We start from the raw sequence: 17,027 nt of genomic DNA, 5'->3' as shown, positions 1-17,027 counted from the left end.
CATGTAATCCCCATATTGTATTATTGTGCCCCATAAAAGCCCACTATTGTTATTTTTCTGCCCTTACAATATTATTGTTATGTAGGCTTTGATTATATTGTGACCCCTTAGACTCCTATATATATAAAGTAGGTCTTGTCATTTGTATCATCGAATAATTGTACATTTCTGTCATGTAAAGGAGGTTCCCCCATCAAAGAGGCTAATTTTGAAGTCATTGATCTATATCTTATTCTATTATATGAGCTGATTGCATAACATTAGCCCTACCATAAGAGTGTTAGGTTAACCTTATCCTTACTTTACAAATAGGGGAATGGTGTTGATTTGTGATCTTCTCATATATTGATGTATTATTGTACTAATGCTCCTAGGCTCTAGTCATTTGAGAGAAACCAAGTTACTAATTGCTACCCCTAGAGGTAGTAATGATATAAAAGACACCATCATGACTAAGATATTCAAAGTGGCAACTTATGAGAATTTAGATAGATCATGTTGGCATTATGACACAAGTTTGGCACTAGGACACAAGTGTTATCCTTGATGGCAACTCACTGAGATGACATATCACATTTTAGGCTCTCAGAATGAAGCAAAAAGAGGTATACGCAAGTTTCCCTTGAACAAGCCGCGTATACATGCGGGTTAGCATTCTAGAAGGCGCGTATGTGTATACACGCACTTTCACGCAAGGAAAAGCACGTACATGTTGGAAAACTTGGTTTTGGTCTGTGGTATTTGGTCTCTGGTATTTTGACCCGTGGCATTTATCCAAGGTATCTTGACCGAAGTGTTGACCCTAGGTATTTGGTCCAAGGTATTGCTTCTAAGTGGTTTTGGACCATGGTATTGAGTAAGGCCTAAGACTATAAAAGGAGGAGGAGATCATTAGGCAAAAGCACTCAAGCATTGAATATCTAATGAAGAGCAAGATCTAGAATACTGGTGATTAGGTTATGGTGCATAGCTGGATCTGAATCAAGGAGGAACCTGAGCGCTAGAAGAAGGATAAGTTCTATTGATGGGTCAAGATCTTAAGGCTTGAAGAGAAGTATCTTTGTGTAATTTGGATATTTTATATTTGGCACATGTCTTGATCTGTAAATCTGATGATCTGGGTATAACTGAAGTCTAAATAGTTGAAAAGGGTAAATCATCTTTTACCAATCTGTATGCAGGTTCAGTATAGCAAAGGTGCATATACATGCTGGTTCGATAATTCAAAATAGCGTATATGCAAATTTTCCTTCATATAGCAGCGTATGCACGTATGTTATACATATTGAAGTAGTGTATGTCTCATAAAATATGTTTTAGATACTTCAGTTTATTGTTGCAGTGTTCTAGGTTCTGGTATTGTTACTATATTCTGGTTACAATGTTCAGAGAAGTGATTTTTTGATTCAGTTTTGGTTTGTGCAAGGGAGATTGATTGATGTAGATATATTTTGATGTTTCATTGATGCTATTGATGGATCCTGTGTGAAAATTATTGAAACGTGGTCCCTGTAAGAAAAGAGAAGGTTGTAGCCTTCTATAGGTCAGCACCTACGTACTAGTACATCAGCTAGTACAAGAGCTAAGGGGGTTGTAGCTCTCTTCTAAGAGAAGCTGGAGAACAAGGGAAGGTTTTAGCCTTCTGTAGGTAGAAGCCTGTGTACTGGTATAAGACTGCGCCAATAAAGAAATATTGTAAAAGAAGTTTCTCATTAAAAGAAGATAGAGACAAATTACAGCAGGTGGTTTTCACCCACATTGGGTTTCCACCTTATATCTTGTGTTCTTGTGTGTGATTGTATGCTTTGTTTTTACTGTACCTGTTACTTCTTATATGGTTATGATACATAGATTAAAGATCAACTAACTAAATTATAAGTTTACAAGGTGTACATTAGTTGCTCTAAACATAGTTGCATATATACCCAAGTTGCATTAACCGAAGTAGTGTATATAAATATGTTTATGGAAATGAAATATTATTAAATTGATAATACTAATTCAGTCCTCACACCCCCCGCCTCAGTATCATTTCCAACAATTCGTATCAGAGCAGGTCCTTCAGAAGAAGCTTGATCGCTTAAAGGAAGATCTATCATCATGAGCAACTACGAAAAAGAGGCATCCATTAGGCCACCAATCTTTGATGGGAGCAACTTCGTCTATTGGAAGGTAAGAACCACAGCCTATCTTCAATCTCTTGGAATAGAAGTTTGGGATATCATGGAAGGAGGATACACATTTCCATCAGCAACTCCTACAGATACGGCAGGTAAAAATTAGTATGAAACAAATGCAAAGGCTATCAATACTTTATTGGGGAGTCTATCACAATCAGAATTCGTTAAGGTTATGCAACTCAAAACCACCAAAGAAATATGGGACAAGATTATTCTAAGCTATGAAGGAGACGATCAAGTAAAACGTGCAAAACTACAATCTCTCATAATTCAATATGAAACTCTCAGAATGCACAATGATCAAAGTGTAGCTAAGTATAGATGAGATTGTTAATCACATGAAAAACTTGGGTGAAGAGATAAAAGAAGTTACTTTAGTTTAAAAGGTTCAAAGATCCTTGTCTCCTAAGTTTGAATCAAAATTTTCTGCCATAGAAGAAAAGAAGGATCTTCAGAGTATTACTATTTCACAGCTACACGGGATCCTAACTACTTTCGAAATGAGAAAATGGTGTCCATCGGACATGAGAGAAGCTGCATTCAAAGCTTCAGGAAAAGGAGAACTCAATGAGTTAGGACATACGCCAGAAGGAGAGGGAGAATCAAACTTTGTTAAGAACCTTCAACAGGGTTTTGGAAGATTCAGAGGTAAACTACCTTTCAAATTTTTTGCTTGTGGAAGAGTAGTTCATTATGCTACAAAATGTCCTCACAAAGATAAGCTTGATAGAGGTAAGGAATCAACAAAATGGAATAGAAAACAAAGTGTAAATAAAAAGAGATACTATACGCATGAAGATAGTGATGGTTTATCAAATAGTGATGAAGATGAAAATAGTAATGATTATAGACTTCTGATGGCTTTTGAAGATGATGATTTCTTGGATGGTTTATAGAAGATGGTCTCTATGAAGAAATTTGTAAACTTAAAATCTGTTTAGAAGAAAAGAGTATGATTATAGATACTTTGACATTCCAACTTGTTGAAAAGGAAAAACACAATGAAAAGTTAGAATGTGAAATTGTGAGTCTAAGAAAAGAAATTGAGAAAACAAAAGCTCTCAATCTTAGGTTTGCTAAAGGATCAGAAACTTTAGATGAAATTATCAAAGTGCAATGTTCTCCACTGATAAAGACAAGTCTTGGATATACTGAAGAACCATCTCAAGCATAGAAGCCATCAACCTCAAAAAGCTATCTAGATGTAGTAAGGAGAAGTGAACAGGTTAACAATCGTCAGCAGAGGCTTAAAGAAGATCACCAGGTAAATCGAGTTCAACCTACTTCAAGGATGAACAAAAGCTATAACCAACCACAGGTAAATCATTCTCAATTTGCTTCAAGAATGAATGTCAATGGAAACTACAATCATCAGGTTAGTAGATTTGATAATCGTAGGAATTTCTTTAATGGCCAATGTTTTTAATGTCATAACTTTGGACACAAAGTTGCTCAATGTGTTGCTTACAAGACCATCATGACTAGAGAAGCAAGAAATCAAAGAAATGTGACTGGATCATGAAAAGGACATACAATAACTTTTTTAATATTGAAAATGAAATAGAATGCTCTATCTGTAACAACTTCGGTCATGAAGACTCTGAATGTGGGAGTAAATTTCGGCAAACATCTAAGAAGGAGCAAGCTCCATTAGGTCCCAAAACATGGTAAAAGAAAGAACGGAAAACCGAAAGATGTGGCATAGCCTTATATGCAGAAGGACAAGAAAATCAATGGTACATCGACAATGGATGCTCGAAACACATGACAGGTGATAAAGAAAAACTTCAGTCATATAGTGCCTTAGAAAAGGAAAGGAAGGTCTCATTTGGAAATGACACCCCTACAGTCATAAAAGGCAAAGGCTCCATTCTCTTAAAAGAAAAGGTGAAAGCTGGGAATGTTATGTATGTTGATGTCTTAAAGCATAATCTATTGAGTGTTAGTCAAATGTGTGATCAAGGAAATGAGGGAGTATTTCGATCAAATGGATGTGTTGTTCATGAGCTTGATATAGGAGAAATTGTGATCAAAGGCATAAGAACTCCAAATAATTTATACATGCTCAAGGGAGGACAACAACAATGCTATCTAAGCAAAAATGATGAACACTAGCTATGGCACAAAACATTGGGGCATCTAAGCTTCCCTCAAATAAGGAAAGCAAGCAAATACCAGGTTGTTCATGATCTTCCTAACATCAGAACTCCAGAAAATACAATATGCAAATTATGTCAATTTGGTAAGCAAACCAGAACACATTTCCTTGAGAAGGAAGGATCAGCTAGTAAGCTGCTTGAACTTGTCCATACTAATTTATGTGGTCCATCAAGGAAAAAGTCACCTCATGGAGAAGAATACTTTATATTGTTCATTTACGACTTTTCCAGAATGTGTTGGATAGGACTTCTGAAGCATAAAGACGAAGCATTTGAAAAGTTCAAAGCATTCAAAGCTTTGGTTGAAAATGAATCAGATCGTAAAATCAAATGCCTCATGTCTAATCAAGGAGGGGAATTTACCTCAGATGAATTCTTCGAATTTTGTGAAGAACATGGAATAAGAAGGGAATTCTATACCACAAGGACTCCAAAGCAAAATGGTGATAGAAAGGATGAACAAAACTGTTCAACAAATTGCTTGTGCTATGTTAGATGAGTCTAGAACGCCTACCACCTTCTGGGTTGAAGCTGCATTTTCTGCCATCACTATTATCAACAAAACGAATGTTCGAGTGAACAACATGAAAACTCCTCATGAACTTTGGTATGGTAAGACTTCTACTATAAAATACTTCAAAGTTTTTGGAAGCAAATGTTACATCAAAAGGACTGATGAAAAACTTGGCAAGTTTGAACCTGGAGCAGATGAAGGCATTCTCCTTGGTTACTCTTCCCGAAGTAAAGGATACAAGTGTTATAATAAAAGACTATGGAAAATTGTTGAAAGTATTGATGTTGTGGTTGATGAAGCAGGCAAAAATCCAAAGCAGGTAAAAACTGAAGAATGGGGAGAATATGAGGATTATCCTTCCACATCAAATCATACTAATGTTGAAGAAGAAACCAATGAAGCACCAGAAGAGCAGATAATGGCAGAAGAAAAGACTCCATCCAGATATGTTTAGAAAAATCGTCCAAAGACTCAAATTTTTGGATAGAAAGAGGTAGGTGTACAGACAAGACGAACTATTATAGAAGCTTCAAGCTATCTAGCATTGCTTTCCTCCATTGAACTGCAAAATGTACATGAAGCATGCAAAGATGAATGTTGGGTCAAGGCCATGAATAAAAAGCTTGGGCAAATTGAAAAGAATAATACTTGGGAATTAGTTCCTAGACCTCATGATAAGAATATCATTGGAACCAAATGGATATTCAAAAACAAGTTGAATGAAAATGGGCAAGTTGTTAGAAACAAGGCTAGACTTGTTTGTAAAGGATATGCTCAAAAACAAGGTATAGACTTTGAAGAAACTTTTGCACCTATTGCTAGACTTGAAGCCATAAGAATGTTCCTTGCTCTTTCTAGCTTTCAGAAGTTCAAAGTATATCAAATGGATGTGAAATCTGCCTTTCTTAATGGAGATCTATAAGAGGAGGTATATATTGAGCAACCAGACGGATTCATCCATGGAAATGATCCAAAACTTGTTGTTATAGCTCCAAATCTCACTCTTATGGTTTGTGATGCTGCATTTATGGCCTAGGGCAACCCCTCCTTCCAGACCTGGTCCAAAAATTTAAAAAACAGTGTTTTATTCCCTGTACGCGACTTTGCCCTGTGTTAAACGCGTGTACACGCGGGTCTGTCATACCCAACCCGCGTGTATCTATTAAAACACTTAAAAAAATATAATTTCCTCTTTTTCGGGCGGTGATCGCGGGTTTACCTGCTGGATCACCTGTTAGTGCCCGTGGCCCAACTGTTCCCAACCAACTCCTAACTAAAAAACTACTTTGGAGAGGGTATAAAAAGACATCAAAGGGAAGGCCAAAGAGGGAGAGAAAGGAGAGAAAGGAGAGCAAGATTATTATGCTGAGATTTTTCCCTTAGACCAGGTCTGAAGTCCTTGGTGCATCCTGCACTTCCCCCATTTTGCATAGGAAACCCTTGTTTCCATGTGTATTGGTGATCATTCATCCTTGACACCATCATTGAGTAAGACTTGGAAGGAGCTCTTGTTGAAGGCTGGAGGCTGGAACGAATCCGGGAGGAAGCTTGCTTGGAGCCTGCTGAAGGTGTTCAGGTGATATCTTTCCGATATATGTACTTTATTTGCCTTTATATATAAAGAAACACGTCTTTGTTCCCGAATAATCTTTCTTTATGCTTATGAGATTCTTGTGTTGAATACTTATGAAAGTAGTTACTTAAAGATTATTTATAACTAACTTTATAGCATAAAGATGATTTATACATAAACTTCTATACATGTACTGTTGATTTCTTTGATTTGTTTGTCTTGCAGATCAGAGAAAGAAGAAGGGAACTCCAAGAAGGGTTTGCACCCTAACGGTCTTCTCAGACGTAGGACCTTAGGTATGTACCCTAAAACATTAGGATTTGCTTAAAAGTAAAAAAGATGGCTGTGTGTGAGTGTTTCTTTGTATAAGCAATTTTCAGTCTGGTAGAGTCTCAGCCCAAAGGACTCTAGGGGTACTTTCCCTTCAACCACTTGTATGGAGACTCAGAAAGGTGCCCTATGGTCTGAAACAAGCTCCAAGGACCTGGTATTATCATCTTGACAAATACCTTCATCAACAAGGTTTTTCAAAAGGATCAGCTGATAGCAATCTATATATAAAAATTGACAATGATAAATTGCTAATACTTGTTGTGTATGTTGATGATATCATTTTTGGGAGTAATGAAGAAGCCATGAGTCAAAACTTTGCTTTGGTAATGCAAAAAGAATTTGAAATGTCCCTTCTTGGTGAGCTCACATATTTTCTTGGTTTACAAGTTCAACAAAATAAAGATGGTATTTTTCTATCACAAACCAAGTACCTCAAGCAGATCTTGAAGAAATATGGAATGGAAGATGCTAAACCAGTATGTACCCCTATGGTAACAGGATGCAGCCTCAGCACAAATGATGAATCAGTAGCAGTGCATCAACCAACCTATAGATCCATGATTGGTAGTCTGCTCTATCTAACAGGTACCCGACCAGACATCATGCATGCAGTGGGAATAGTTGGAAGATTCCAAGAAAATCCAAAGGAAGCACATCTTCAGGCAGTCAAAAGGATTTTTAAATATCTTCAAGGGACACAAAACTTTGGTTTATGGTATCCTAGAGATACAGATCTTACACTTCATGCATATACAGATGCAGATTGGGTAGGAAGCGTGGATGACAGAAAAAGCACTAGTGGTGGTGCATTCTTCATGGGTTCCAGATTAGTGTCTTGGTTCAGCAAGAAACAAAGTTCAATTGCATTATCTACAGTTGAAGCAGAATATGTGGCTGCTGCATCTTGCTGCACACAACTTCTTTGGATGATGCAAACATTGCAAGACATTCAAATCACTTGTACTCCACCCATCTCCATTCTATGTGATAATACAAGTGCAATTAGTATTTCAAAGAATCTTGTCATGCATTCCAAGACCAAGCACATACCTATTAAATATCATTTTCTCTAGGAACAAGTGCTTGAACAAAAGGTCAAATTGGAGTATGTTCCCTCCAAAGAACAGGTTGCTGATATATTCACCAAACCACTGCCCAGAGAGACATTTGAATACCTCAGACAGAAGCTGGGAGTAAGTTGATGCATCTTCTTGCCATTAATTCTTATCTATTTTGGAGAAAAGTGGGTGTACGCAAGTTTCATGAAGTGTATCCATGTAAATATTCTAGTTACAGTGGATACAATCATGTATATGTTGATTTGAAGAATATCAGTGGGACATATTCAGGATGAAATGAGTATGATATGGGTCTGACAATGATCATCTAGCACAGGTTCAGGGGGAGCATATACTTCTAATAATACATTGTTGGCATTATCTTAGAAGTTTTTGGTACAATTTCACATCTATCTTTGGTTCAGATGGAACATGTGTAGAGGGAGATCATGGTTGTTGATGGTGATTGACAGATGCTACTGATGATAGTTGTTGATAACTATCTCATATTATATATTTTGTCTCTATGTCATGTATATATTTTACTATCAAGGTCATGTAACAACCTATTTTATTTCCGCACTATGCCTGGGATGGATGATGTAATGTTCTTATCTTGTAGAACCTTTTGATATATCCCCACTTGGTTGGGTGAATGAGTCAATCTTGGTATATCCCCACTTGGTTGGGAGATGGATGTATGTATGAGTCGTTGGTGATAGGAAGGTCATTTATAATGTATAGAGTCTTGTTCTTCTATGTATCATGAGCTCAAGATCATTTTTCAAAACTTCTTGATATCATCAGCAGCAACAATCCTCATTCATGTGAGCACCAAGAACTATAGGAATTCTGCACCATAACTAAAATATATGATCTTTATTCATATGACAACAACAGCATATGAGTGACTCATTATCAAGTAAAGGAGATGTGAATTCAAGCTTTGTACTTTTCCTTATCCTTATAAATATCACCATGTAAGCACTATATCAGAGAATCAACCATAAATCTGATCTGATCATCAACTATGTAACCCCAAACATCATATGAGATTTTATCATGGACAACTCATAATCATATCATAGCAAGATGTATCCTAAGCATCATCACCAAGGACCACTAACCATAATGCCAACAATGCATTATTAAAAGTATCTGCTCCCCCTGAACCTATGCCATCTGTTTACTGTCAAATCTGATCACACATATATCAACAAGAAGTATCAATACATCATCATCATCAAGTTAGGATCAAAACACTTCTAAACATCTTACAAGTATCAAGAAATTTCCACACATCCTCGATAGACTATAACTATTAACCAATAGAGCAAATAATTGATTGAATCATATCATACCCTTTCTCTGAGCCTGTCCCCACTGCATTTCTTCAGACAATCATATACGCGATTGTGCAGTATTCAACTCACATATATACATGAATTCCCTTTAAGAAACTAGTGTATGGGATTCAGGACACTGAATTTTTACACTTTCAGCTCCCCCTGAGTCTGTTATGTCTATGCTATGCTTTGTCTGAGTATATTGTGCTGTACCACATCTTTCTGACTGTACTTTCTTCCTCTTCCATATCTTCAAGTGTGATGATGATTTCTTCTTTTGGTATGGTCCCTGTACTTTGTTCCTGCATTCCTTTGCTCTATGTCCAAGCTTGTTACATGCATAGCATCTTACATGTTTCATATTCCTTCTGTAGCAATCAGTAACTTTGTGACCAAACATATTGCAAGCAAAGCAATATCCATTAAAGTACCTGGAATGTGATGATCTTTCTGTGTGATGATCTTGAACCATTCTTCTTCTGCATCTAGCTGCAACATGTCCAAGATTATGACATTCACAACATTCAATAATATTCATCTGAGTAAATGGGCGACTATTACTTCCATAGTTAGGAGTAAAAGATTTTCTTTGAAGAATCTCTTTCCTTGATTGTTGATGGGGTTGACCTCTCATCTCCTTGTTGATAATTTTAGATTTCTCTTTAGAGTTCCTTGCCTCTCCTTGTGAACTAGATTCACCTTCAACAGATTCATGAAAACCAAGACCAGTCTTGATAGCAGGAGACGTTTGACTACTAAGAATATCATCCAAGGCTTTAGTACTATCCTGAAATCGTAACAGTTTATCCTTTTCTTCTAATTTTCCTTTTAAGATATTTACCTCAATCTGAAGTTGTTCCTCTTTTTCCAGAGATTTCTTCTTCAAAATTTCTTCATACTTTCTTCCTTCTTCCATTTTTTGCCTTAGTTTGAGTATCTCCTTTTCTTGTTCTTCATTCAGATCCTGCTGCATTTGATGCATTCTGAAGGCACATTCCAGCTGAGATTTTAAGTTGATGACTTCGTTTTCCTGTTTTTTAATAGCTTGGAGTATATCTTTATTCTACTTCTTTGATTCTTCAAGATCTTCTTTTAGTGAGAGGATTGAAGCTTCAAGACTTTCATAATAACTGGATCTATCTCTGAGTTTCTTGATTGTTGTGTTCTTTTCATTGACTTCATTTCTTAGAGATGTTGCTTCATCATGCAACTTTTGATATTTTTCCTTGAATAACTTCCTTTCTTCTTGTTAAGCCTTTAGTTTGGTAGCAACTTCTTTGAATGCACCAGCCTTTATGTTCAATAGATCTTCTTGATCTCTAATTTTGTCTGTCAGCCTTTTAAATTCTGCCTCTATTTGATATCTTTCTTGTTCACCCATAAGAGAAAATTCAATTGTTTCGCTATCACTTTCATCTTTTCCAAATGGATAGATACCTGTATTACCAGAGGATAACAAATTCATACCTAATAGATCTTGTTCATCTTCATTCTGAAGTGATTCTAAATATGATTTTGAATCTGAAGTGCTTTTGCATAATCCCCAATTGATTCTCCCACTATCATAGTTCTTCTGAGATGTGTTCTTCTGCTTAGGCGCTTTCTTCTTAAGCTTCTTTCCCATTGTTCCACGGATCTCCTTCAAGTGATCAAGCTTCTACCGAAGGACCTGCTATGATACCAATTGTTGGAAATAATACTGAGAGGGGGGGTGAATCAGTATTATCAGATCAATATAACTTTTCACTTTCCATATTAAGATTCATATGTGATGCAACAAGTATATATCCAGTAAACATATGATTTAGTTAGTTGATCTCTAATGAGTGCATCAGAACATTATTAACCATATGAGCAGTAAATCGGAGCAGTAAAATAGAACTTATTATCACACACAAGAAGCACACATGAACACCATGATGTAAGGTGGAAACCCAATGTGGGTGAAAACCACCTGTTGCAAGTCGTCTCAATCTTCTTTAGCAAGAAATACCTTTTACAATAGTTCTTTACTGGTGCAGACTTATACCAGTACACATGCTTCTTCCTGCAGAAGGCTACAACCTTCTTTCGTTCTCCAGGCTCTCCTGGAAGGGAGCTACAACCCCCTTTTCTCTTGTACTAGCCGATCCATTTACTAGTACGCAGGCTGCTACCTGCTGAAATGCTCCAACCTTTACTTGTTTTCCAGCTGCTACTAGAAGGGAGCTACCACCCCCTTTGTTCTTGTACTAATTGATGTACTAGTACATAGGTGCTGACCTACCGAGGGCTACAACCTTCTCTTTCTTCCTCCAGGTACTATGTTTCATCAATTTTCAGACTAGATACACTGAAGCACAACATCATAATCTGAAAGGCCACGTTTCATCCAATTTTCATACTGGACCCAACAACAACATTGAAGCACAGGAACAATCACTATTGCAAAACCCATCAACTACACTTGCATCATCAATCTCTGATTTATCCAATACTGTAACATTCTCAATCAACACAGTCACATAACAGACAACAGAACTCTGCAATAATAACCAGATCCAACTGTATCATCAAAAACATGCATCAGAGTGCATACGCTACTCAGAGGTGCTGAACCTGTGTGTATACGCAACTTCACCAAAGTGAACCAGCATATATGTCATCAATTACTTACTTATAACTTGATGCACTTCTTGACTTTAGACATATCCAAATTATTAATTATACAAGGATAATATGTGTGTTAGCAACTCAATCTAGTCCATTAGATCACATAAATATGAGTCATTATAATTCTGATCCATTATTAGATCTCATCCATCAACACTGAGGCTACACACAATCAATCAAACTGAATATGTAGAATACTGACACCATTAAACAGTCATCTGAACACATCAACAACCAGAACCACCTGTAACTTTAAACATCATAGCTCAAATGGTATACGCTACTACAATGAACCAAACTTGCGTACATACGCGCTTTCACTAAGGCCAACCCGCATATAGATCTATAAATATTCAATCATGACTTACAGCGATTTCAAACTTAAGTTATACCTAGTTCAGATCATTACAAGCGTCAGTATACAGATCTAGAATAAGCATAATCAACTATGTAGAGATAGTTCATTTCAAACCATTTAATCTCGATCTATCCTTAGATCTTGTTCTCCATCAACCGGTGAGATCCCTCTTTAGCTCAGATCTAGATCTAGACCATAACCCAATCATAATATTCCAGATCTAGCACCTTATCAGATATTCAATAATTCAGATGATGCTTTGCCAAATGATCTCCTTCCTCTTTTATAGTCTTAGGCCTTTCACAATACCACGGTCCAAAACCATAATAACACAATACCATGAACCCAATACTTGGGATCAACACTTTTGGAAGCAATACCACGGACCAAAACCATAGGATCAAAAACTGTCGGACTAATACCATGAACCAACCATGAAAGTGCGTGAGATCAACACTTTTGGATGCAATACCACGGACCAAAACCATAGGATCAAAAATTGTCGGACTAATACCATGAACCAACCATGAAAGTGCATGAGATCAACACTTTTGGATGCAATACCATGGACCAAAACCATAGGATCAAAAACTGTTGTACTAATACCATGAACCAACCATGAAAGTGTGTGAATTTTTCTCTTGCATGAAGGGAACTTTTCTCTGCATGAAAGTGCGTGAACTTTTCTCTACATGAAAGAAACTTTTCTCTTCATGAAAGTGCGTGAACTTTTCTCTACATGAAAGAAACTTTTCTCTGCATGAAAGTGCGTGAACTTTTCTCTGCATGAAAGAAACTTTTCTCTGCATGAAAGTGCGTGAACTTTTTTCTACATGAAAGAAACTTTCATATTCATGAAAGCGTGCGAAGTTTTCTCTACATGAAAGAAACTTTTATCTTCATGAAAGTGCGTGAACTTTTCTCTACACGAAAGAAACTTTTATCTTCATGAAAGTGCGTGAACTTTGTTGCACTATAATTTATCATCTGAGATGAGTGGGTTGCCATCAAGTACAACATATGTATCATAATGCCAACAGGTTGTAGCTCCCTTCTAGGAGAAGTTGGAGAACAAGAGAAGGTTGTAGCCTTCTGTAGGTAGAAGCCTGCGTACTGGTATAAGACTGCACCAGTATAAAAAAATTGTAAAAGAAGTTTCTTATTAAAAGAAGATAGAGACTAATTGCAGTAGGTGGTTTTCCCCCACATTGGGTTTCCACCTTATATCTTGTGTTCTTGTGTGTGATTGTCTGCTCTCTTTTCACTGTACCTGTTACTACTTATATGGTTCTGATACATAGATTAAAGATCAACTAACTAAATTATAAGTTTACAAGGTGTATGCTGGTTGCTCTTAACATAGTTGCATATATACGCAAGTTGCATTAACCGAAGTAGCATATATAAATCTGTTTATAGAAATGAAATATTATTAAATTGATAATACTGATTCACCCCCCCCCCCCCCCCCCCCCCCTCAATATTATTTCCAACAATTGGTATCAGAGCAGGTCCTTTAGAAGAAGCTTGATCGCTTGAAGGAAGATCTATCATCATGAGAAACTACGAAAAAGAGGCATCCATTATGCCACCAAACTTTGATGGGAGCAACTTCATCTATTGGAAGATAAGAACCACAACCTATCTTCAATATCTTGGAACAGAAGTTTGGGATATCCTGGAAGGAGGATACACATTTCCATCAGCAAATCCTACAGATACAACAGGTAAAAAGTAGTATGAAACAAATGCAAACGCTGTCAATACTCTATTGGGGAGTCTATCACAATCAGAATTTGTCAAGGTTATGCAGCTCAAAGTTGCCAAAGAAATATGGGACAAGATCATTCTAAGCTATGAAGGAGACAATTAGGTAAAACATGCAAAACTACAATCTCTTAGAATTCAATATGAAACTCTCATAATGCACAATGATGAAAGTGTAGCTAATTATTTCGTATGTATATATGAGATTATTAATCGCATGAAAAACTTGGGTGAAGAGATAAAAGAAGTTATTTTAGTTGAAAAGGTTCTAAGATCCTTGTCTCCTAAGTTTGAATCAAAAGTTTCTGCCATAAAAGAAAAGCAAGATCTTCAGAGTATTACTATGTCACAGCTACACAGAATCCTAACTGCTTTCGAAATGAGAAAAGGGGGGCCATCAGACATGAGAGAAGCCGCATTCAAATCTTTAGGAAAAGGAGAACTCAATGAGTCAGGACATACGTTAGAAGGAGAGGAAGAATAAAACTTTGTCAAGAACCTTCAACTGGGTTCTAGAAGATTCAGTGGTAAACTACCTTTCAAATGTTTTGCTTGTGGAGAGTAGGTCATTATGATGCCAAATGTCCTCACAAAGATAAGCTTGATAAAGGTAAGGAATCAGCAAAATGGAATAGAAAACAAAGTGTAAATAAAAAAAGCTACTATACGCATGAAGATAGTGATGGTTTATCAAATAGTGATGAAGATGAAAATAGTAATGATTATAGACTTCTGATGGCTTTTGAAGATGATGATTTCTTAGATGGTTTAGATGAATATGGTCTCTATGAAGAAATTTGTAAACTTAAAATCTGTTTAGAAGAAAAGAGTATGATTATAGATACTCTGACATTCCAACTTGTTGAAAAGGAAAAACACAATGAAAAGTTAGAATGTGAAATTGTGGGTCTAAGAAAAGAAATTGAGAAAACAAAATCTCTCAATCTTAGGTTTGCTAAAGGATAAAAAACTTTAGATCAAATTATCAAAGTGCAGCGTTCTCCTCTTATAAAGATAGGTCTTGGATATACTGAAGAATCATCTCAAGCACAGAATTCATCAACCTCTAAAAGCTATCTAGATGCAACAAGGAGAAGTGAACAGGTTGACAATTGTTAGCAGAGGCTTAAAGCAGATCACCAGGTAAATCGAGTTCAATATACTTCAAGAATGAACAAAAGCTCTAACCAACCACAGGTGAATCATTCTCAACTTGCTTCAAGAATGAATTTCAATGGAAACTACAATCATCAGATCAATAGATTCGATAATTGCAGGAATTTTTTTAATGGCCAATGTTTTTCATGTCATAACTTTGGACACGAAGTTGCTCAATGTGTTGCTTACAAGACCATCATGACTAGAGAAGCACGAAATCAAAGAAATGTGACTGGGATCATGAAAAGGACCTACAATAACTTTTCTTCTCTTGAAAATGAAATAGAATGCTCTATCTGTAACAACTTCGGTCATGAAGACTCTAAATGCAGGATTAAATTTCACCACACATATCAGAAGGAGTAAGCTTCATTGGGTCCCAAAACATGGAAAAAGAAAGAACTGCAAACCGAAAGATGTGGTATAGCCTTATATGCAGAAGGACAAGAAAATCAATGGTACATCGACAGTGGATGCTCGAAACACATGACAGGTGATAAAGAAAAACTTCAGTCATATAGTGCCTTAGAAAAGGAAAGGAAGACCTCATTTGGAAATGACACCCCTATAGTCATAAAAGGTAAAGGCTCTGTTCTCTTAAAAGAAAAGGTCAAAGCTGGGAATGTTATGTATGTTGATGGCTTAAAGCATAATATATTGAGTGTTAGTCAAATGTGTGATCAAGGAAATGAGGTAGTATTTCGATCAAATGGATGTGTTGTTCGTGAGCTTGATACAGGAGAAATGGTGATCAAAGGCATAAGAACTCCAAATAATTTATACATACTCAAGGGAGGACAACAACAATGCTATCTAAGAAAAAATGATGAACACTGACTATGGCACAAAATATTGGGGCATCTAAGCTTCCCTCATATAAGGAAAGCATGCAAATACCAGGTTGTTTGCGATCTTCCTGACATCAGAATTCCATAAAATACAATATGCAAATCATGTCAATTTGGTAAGAAAACTAGAACACATCTCCCTGAGAAGGAAGGATCAGCTAGTAAGCTGCTTGAACTTGTCCATACTGATTTATGTGGTCCATCAAGGAAAAATTCACCTCGTGGAGAAGAATACTTTATATTGTTCATTGACGAATTTTCCAAAATGTATTGGATAGGACTTTTGAAGCATAAAGATGAAGCATTTGGAAAGTTCAAAGCATTCAAATCTTTGGTTGAAAATGAATTAGATCACAAAATCAAATGCCTCAAGTCTGATCGAGGAGGGGAATTTACCTCAGATGAATTCTTTGACTTCTGTGAAGAACATGGAATAAGAAGGGAATTCTCTACTGCAATGACTCCTCGGCAAAATGGAGTGGTAGAAAGGATGAACAAAACTATTCAACAAATGGCTCATGTTATGTTAGATGAGTCTGGAACTCCTGCCACCTTTTGGGGTGAAGCTGCATTTGCTGCCGTCACTATTCTCAACAAAGCGAATGTTCAGGTAAACATCACTCAAACTCCTCATAAACTTTGGTATGTTAAGACTCCTACTGTAAAATACTTCAAAGTTTTTGGAAGCAAATTTTACATCAAAAGGACTAATGAAACACTTGGAAAGTTTGAACCTAGAGCAGATGAAGGCATTCTCCTTGGTTACTCTTCCCGAAGTAAAGGATACAAGTGTTATAATAAAAGACTAGGGAAAATTGTTGAAAGTATTGATGTTGTGGTTGATGAAGCAGGCAAAAATCCAAAGTAGGTAAAAACTGAAGAATGGGAAGAATATGAGGATTATCCTTCCACATCAAATCAGACTAATGTTGAAGAAGAAGAAACCAATGAAGCACTAGAAGAGCAGATAATGGTAGAAGAAAAGACTCCATCCAGATATGTTCAAAAAAATCATCTAGAGACTCAAATTTTGGGACAGAAAGAGGCAGGTGTACAGACAAGAAGAACTATTATAGAAGCT

This window comes from Pinus tabuliformis, chromosome 3_2, assembly GCF_031772625.1.
Source record: "Pinus tabuliformis cultivar Carrire ecotype Pingquan chromosome 3_2, CPIR1, whole genome shotgun sequence".
NCBI classification, from domain to species: Eukaryota; Viridiplantae; Streptophyta; class Pinopsida; order Pinales; family Pinaceae; genus Pinus; species Pinus tabuliformis.
The sequence above is the reverse complement of the archived record's forward strand: the minus strand, read 5'-3'. Positions refer to the sequence as shown.